The sequence below is a fragment of the Capra hircus genome, chromosome 1 (assembly GCF_001704415.2).
Source record: "Capra hircus breed San Clemente chromosome 1, ASM170441v1, whole genome shotgun sequence".
Taxonomy (NCBI): Eukaryota; Metazoa; Chordata; class Mammalia; order Artiodactyla; family Bovidae; genus Capra; species Capra hircus.
This window is the reverse complement of record NC_030808.1, coordinates 51,398,488-51,406,236: the sequence shown is the minus strand read 5'-3', so window position 1 is coordinate 51,406,236 and position 7,749 is coordinate 51,398,488.

Sequence of the window (7,749 nt, the reverse complement as noted above, 5' to 3'; positions counted from 1 at the left end):
CCCCACCCCATTCATATATTGTGACCCTAACCCTCAGTGTGGAGATTGAACCTTATCTTTGGGAGGTGGTTAGGTTATGAGGGTGGACTCCTCATGCATGGATTCATCCACTTATGAGATCCCAGAAAGCTCCCTTGTCTCTTCTGCCATGTGGGGTTACAGAGACAAGACAGCCATGTATGAATCAGGTAGTGGTCCTCACCAGAAACTAGATCTGATAACTTCCCAGCCTCTAGAACCGTGAGAAATAAAAGTTTCCTTAAGCCATCCAGCCTTTGTTTTTTGTTATAGTAGCCTGCATGGAGTACTTATTTCTTCTGTATTTTCCAGTGTTTCACCATTACTCCTGATATTACTGGTGCAGCCTGGCACTGCTGAGCTTAGAGTAGGGGGTACAATATCAAATGGGGGGAATCCTCAACCAGGGAGCTTGACAGTAGGTCTGATATGAGGAGACTAGGTTGTTGTACATTGAGGTGTCTCTCACCCACATTCATGCAAGGACAAAAAGGGTTATTCCATTAAGCAGCTATAAGTTGTGTTTAAAAGATCAGCAAAGATGAGCTGATTTTAGAACTAGAAAGGGTAGCATTATAGGTAAGAGGAATGGAGCACAGGTCAGTAGAGACATATCTTGTTCTGTAGTTTGTACAAGGTCTTGGCTGCTTTTAATTGACTCAGTCTTGTGTTTGGAGACTGATATATCAGAGTGTACCTGCAAGGCACTTCTCAGATTCTCACAGTTATATCAGAGGAGAAAAACAAGTCAGCTTCTTAAACTTGGGAGGTGGATTCATGAGTGTTATTGCATGGTTTTTGTGTCATATAAATTTTATAAATAATCATATATGTCTTCTGATTATATATTTTAAAAATATTTTCTACTAGCCAAGGAGTTATAATAAAAATTGACAGTAATTACTATTCCTTTAAAAAAAATAGTCCTTGCCTTTAACTAGACTGCTCTGTATGTAGCATCGTTTGCACGGTGCTTGACAGCAAGTTTAAATGAATAATGTTGAATAACAATATCCTACATCCTACATCACTGCAGACCCCAGATGTGGATGGACACTTTCACTTCAGTTTCTGATGTTGGAAGATCTCCCTGGCTCACCTCTGCAGTTTAATCTGACTTAAAACGAGCATCATGCAGAACTATCCACAAACCATGAGCATGACTTATCTACCTATGGAAGATAGTTTCATGGAGAGGCTGCGCTGATTTTCTCGAAGGGTAGTATTGTATCTTGATCATGGCACATGCAGTGAGACACTCTGGAGTAAATGCACATGATTAAATATAACTTGAGTCATCACACAAAGTATGAAATAAAACTAACAAAAACTATAGCATATACATAACCATTCATTTTGACAGCATTGTCAAAAATTTATGTTAAGGGGCTCAGAATGTTTTCAGAGTGAAAAGGATATAAACTACCAAGGCATATGCCAGGATTTTTGGCACAACCTGTTGAACACTGGCATTTTGCTCTGAGATGTGACTAAGAAGACTTAGTATAGAATTATATGGATTCTGAATATCTTTCATAGGGAAATTTGTGGATTGAGGCATCATTTTGGTGAGACATATCAAACTGTTACTAGAGAAATCAGTTCATCCCATTCTTACTATTCAGATCTTTTCCAGTATCCCTGCTGAGTGATACTCCACTCTCTCTATGCATTACCCATCTTCACAGTAGAACTCTCAGCATTCATATTTCCATTAGTGGAGAGCTTGGTGCCTCTCCTTTCAGTGAAGTAAGTCCTTTGATACATCATCTCACAGTTTTTGAGAGCCAAGGGCACATCTTAGCTATGTCCTTTGCTTGGGGACTCACAAGGCAGTAAAAGAGGTGTTGTCCAAATGATATTCCTTTCTGGAGTGTGGGGTTCCTTTGCAAACTTATATGATTGTTGTCAGAATCAGTTTCTCGTGACTGTGGATGGAGGTTCTTGTTTCCTTATTGGTTGCTGGCAGTGACTGTCAGTTAGAGGTCACACAATGATCCTTGCCACAGGTTTTGTCACAGGATGGCAGTTTACTTTCCCAGATATTTTTTTTTTTAAGACAGTGCCTCTCCATCATTCCCTTGCCTTTCTTTTTTCTTTTTTGGTAATACCTTTTAGGTGTATATTGAATTTTTAAATTTTGTTCTCCTTGTCTTTTTATTTTGTTCTATCTGTTTTTATCTCTGGTCTTCATTCTGGACAATTTTTTCTTATCTATTTCTCAGGTAACTAATTCTGCCTTAGCTATATTTAATCATTTTCTTTTTGTTAACCCATCCACCAAGTTTTTAATTTAAATGCCCATATTTTCCATTTACAAATATATTCTCCATTTGTTTTAAAAGGATCTATTTTTTATGCACCATTCTTTTTTTAAATTTCCCCTAAATATTTATATATTTCTTACCTTTAAATATGCCTGTTAGTTTCTCCTTCCATGATTATACATAATTTTAGACTTAGTTTTAAAGACAAGTAAATGTTAGTCACAAGGTCATTAAATTGTTTCCTACTTTAAAGCCCCAAACTTAAACTATTAAAGTAATAAATTTATCTTGTTAATGATTTATTTGAAATTGTATTTTATTTTGTCTAAATAAAAGCAAACTTACTATCTTCTGTATTTTCAAAAGCTCCTCTTTTTCCTAGATTTCCTATCTTGGTTAATGGCAATATTATGTACTCAGTAGCTCAACTAGATATGTTTAAGTCATCCTTAACTCTTTCTCTATATTTCATGTGATGTCCTTTGTTCTCAACCTTTCCTGAATCCTTGTCTGTAAAGATAAAGGACAAGCTCTTCACCATAGCTTAAAATGTCCTTCATAATATGGTCCCAAACATCTTCCCGATTTGTTTTATTAGCACTTGCATGTCATCTATGACCTCACATGGTAAATATTCTATGGTAAATAAATATACTATTCTGTATATCATCATGCTGTTGAGCATCACTGTCTTTACACTCGCTATTCTCTTTGATTGAGATAGTTTCCCTTCTTTTCCAAGTAGTGAACTATTGTTTATCCCTTTTTTGACAATTTTAAAAAATTGAAGTATAGTTGATATACAGTATGGGTCTTCCCAGGTGGAACTAGTTGTAAAGAACCCACCTGCCAATGCAGGAGACGTAAGAGGTACGGGTTTGATCCCTGGGTCAGGAAGATCCTCTTGCCTGGAGAATCCCTTGGACAGAGCAACCTGGTGGGCTACAGTCCATGAGATTGCAAAAAATATGGACATGACTGAAATGACTTAGCATGCATGCGTGATGTACAGTGAAAGTTACAAAGGTACAATATAGTGACATTATTTTAAAAGGTTCTACTTCATTTGTAGTTATTATAGATATATTGGCCATATTCCCTGAGTTGTATGATATATCCTTGTAGTTTATTTTGTACGTAATAGTTGTACCTCTTAATCCCCGTATCTCTATATTCCCTCTTCCCCTTCTGTTCATTCTCTAAGATCCAGCCTAAAAAAAATGTATCTTGTGAAGCTTTCCCTAGTGCCTGTTCCATTCTGTACTCACATAACACACATAAAGAACATTGTTTAACATTGTATATTAGTTGTTGATTGTCTATTTCTTCCATTAAACTGCAACACCACCATATCTTACTTTATTCACCTCTGTATCTCAACTTATTCATTTAGGGCTTCCCTCATGGCTCAGATGGTAAAGAATCTGCCTGCAATTCAGGAGACCCAGGTTCGATTCCTAAGTGGGGAAGATCCCCTGGCAAAAGAAATGGCAATCCATCTAGTGTCCTTGCCTGGAGAATTCCAGGGACAGAGGAGCCTGGTAGGCTACAGTCCATGGGGTCGCAAAGAGTGGATGCGATTGAGTGACTTTCAGTTTCATATAGTAGATACTCTATGAGTATTTTTATTAAATGAAAAAAATGGTAACATTTAAATTAGCCTATGTTGTGTCCAACTATTGCGACCTCATGGATTATAGCCTACTCCTCTGTTCATGGGATTTCCCAGGCAAGAATACTGGATTGGGTTGCCATTTTCTTTTCTGGAGGATCTTTACAACCCAGGGATCAAACCCACATCTCCTGCATGGGCAGATGGATTCTTTACCACTGAGCCACCAGGAATGCCCGTTCTACAAAGTACAGAGTACAATTAAATAGTTAATTTTATTCTATACTCTGACACATTTCACAGAGATAAATCTCTTGAGGAAAATTGTTTGTAAATGAAATTGGAAATTGGACCATAACTCCATATTTTCCAGGTTGCTATATCTCTACTTTTGATAAATTTTCAATCATTCCTATCAGAGTTGTATCTGATCCATGACAAAATAAAAAATAATCTTAAAGCAAATATTTAATGCACTGTGGGGTTTGCTATATTTAAAATGACCCTGCTATGAATCCTTTCATAAACTTCAAAATTATATGAATAATTACCTCAAATTGTAGCTTCAGAACTTTTTAGGCTGTGGGATATAATAGCAAAATGGGCTGCGTTTACTTTTTTTTTCAATCAGGACTGACTTGAAACAATTTTCTGCAATGATTGATATATTGAGGACACTGAAACTCTATTCAGTACTTTAGAAATTTCTAACTTTATATCATAGAGTCTTTACTTATTGACAATAGTGTTTTTGTTTCTCACTGTTTTTCTTCTTGAGGGCAACTTATATTAAATTGGATGATTCAAAGTTCAGGTTGAAAAGTTTTGTACTTATGAAATATCTTCTCTTGTTTCACTCTTATTTTCTTTCTTTTTTCCCCCTCTCTTTTAATTCTCTTCCAGATTCAATACCAAATATGATGCCATTAAAGGGAGATTTTTTAAAACAATTGTTAGAAAATCAAAGCAGGCAATTATGTTGGAATATTAACTTCTACTGACACTTAAAATGTGAAATACCCATGTGTCTTTGTAGTCATTTGAAGAAAAGAAATACTTGAATATCAAATGAAGGATGATTTAGTACATTTTACATCAATGCAATAAATGTTAATTAGCGGATAATACTTAAAATGACTTCAAAATATGAACACTAACATTAGCTCTTGCAAGCAACAGTAAAAGATGACTCATAAAATTAATCCTTAGGGTAACTTTTTATGTAAGTTCTTCTATATTTCCTAGCTAAAATTTAATAAAATGATCAAAGAAAAGTCTTTTTGTGAAAGGGTAAACCCTTAGGTTGTTTAGGTTAAAAAAAAATCAAGAAAATGAACTCATTGCTACTGCTGCTTCTTGTCAAAATTTCATGGAAATGAATATAGTTCTCATATAAATAAACATGAGATGAATTGCAAGGTTCACTGTTCATTTTCTTGCTGTTGGAGGTGCTGTTGTTGTTATTGTTTTGTAGCTGTAAATGATGCTAAAAGAATGCAGATTAGAATATAATGAATTTTATGCCAAGCATTCACAGGAGTAAGCAAACTTTCCTCTGTCATTCTATTTATGGAGGGATTTTTTTGAAGCTATTGATACAGAAAAGTCTATAGAATTCATAATATTTGAATCAATCTGTCAGGCAAAGTCTATGGTTTTGAGTATTACAGGCTCTAGTTTCTGTATCTGTGTTTATTTTGAGAATATTAGAAATTATAAAGAAGGGGTACCTTTTAGGTGAGCTAATACTTGTACTAGATTATATTTAGGGGTATTTGCATAAGCACAGATCTACTGATGAAATCCCAAGTGACTTATCACTCAGTAAAAATATGCAGTAACAGCTTTTACTCTGAATGCACTGCTTCAATATGTGAAAAAAATGAAACAAAATTTATCTTTTTAAATAGGGGAAGGCATTTTTATTTCCACAAAGAAAGAAACCTAAAATACTAAGCTTACTTATCTCAAAAAGGTCTCAAAGCTCCAAACAGCCTTTAGTCAAAAGTAATTGTTCAATACATAACCATGCCTCTGTGACTGTTCTGCGAAGGGCCAGTAACTTGATCAAATATTTTGTGCACTCATCTTAGAAACAGAAACTGAAAATTGCATCAAAGATATTAGTTTTGGATGCTTTAAACAAAGCCACAGACATGCTTTATCTGGTGGCCATAATGTGCCTGAGAGAATATCTGTTTGCATTCAGGGGTATTCTTTAAATGTATTTAAATTTAGTGTATTTGCATATGGAAAAATTGAAGAGGAATGGAAGTAGAGCTCTACACAAATGTTGGTTCAATGCACTGTATTAAGTTATAATAAAACTTTAATATCTATTTTAGGTTTGTTTGTTTTTTCAGTTAATCATATGTAGAGCATTTAGGTGTGAGGCACTACAGGGAAAGTAAAACAGGAAGAATATGGTCCTGCTTTTGAGAAGTTTGTGATCTAGCTGGGAAGAGTCCTGCAGAATTGACTACTTTGCTTGGTGTAAAACAAAGCTGGGCAGATGGTTTATAGGAATACTGGTGGGTTTTGTAATGGCCACCAATTTATCAGTCTCATTTGGTTTTTAATATTTGGAAAATCATTAGTCAAAGTACACATGAGATTACTATAACAACCAGCATCTTGTAATCTTAGTTGTGTGGATCTTAACTTACTCTTTTTTAGAAAAAAATTAAGTTTAGTTGATTTATAATATTGTGTTAGTTTTAGGTATGCAGCATAGTAATTCAGCATTTTGCAGATTATGTTCCATTATAGGTTGTTAAAAGATAATGGGTATAATTCCCTGTGCTGTACAGTAAATCCTTGTTGCTTATCTATTTTATGTAGAGCGGTTTGTATTTGTCAAACTCATACCCCTAATTTGTCTCTCCCTCTTTCCCTTTCCCCTTTGATAACCACATTTGTTTTCTGTGTCTGTGGGTCTTTGCTGTTTTGCATATACTTTCATTCATATTATGTTTTAGATTCCACATATAAGTGATGTCATGTTTTTCTTTCTCTGTCTGACTTAGTTCACTAAGCATAATATTCTCTAAGTCCATCCACATTGCTGCAAATGGCAATGAAATATTTGTCAACACTGCTGGAAGAAAGATCAATGCTATATCTATATTTTTAGATTGATTTTGGTGTAAGTAATGAGATGGCAAAATTTCAAAGAGGCATAAGTGGGTTATGTTACTAAAATGCATTAGAGTGGAGAATATTATTTCTAAAAACTCACTTTTGAATTAAGCACACTCGTTGGTATGTGTTCTTTTTTAAATTAATAGTTTGAAAACTAATATCCAGCATTTATGTGACCATATGCTACTTTTGAAAGACTGATAAAAAAGCAGAAAACAAATAAGATACAATTGCATGTGTATATATTCTGCAAATGCTTACAAAACTGATTGGATGCCTGATGTTAGTGACTCATGAGTTTGCAACAAGAGAATCTACTTTAGTGTCGCATAAAGACAGTGTAGTATTAGTAGACTAGTTGAGAAGAGTGCTGCAGAACTGACTACTTTATTTATACTGGGCAATGGTGAGGGACAGGGAAGCCTGGAGTGCTGCAGTACATGAGGTTGCAGAGTCAGACACGACTTGGTGACTGAACAACGACAACAGTATTATGTGTACATATACTATCTAGGTTTATGTCTATGAACTAGATGTCACGTTATCTATCATAAGTGACTGGTCATTAATGAGGTTTGAATAACCCAAGAAAATTTTAATAAACTAAAGGAATTCAGTCACCTTAACCAACATGATATTTAAATGAATAGACAAAATTTCCAGGAGTTGTGTTAATATAAAAGAAGATTCAAATCTCATAGTAATAATATT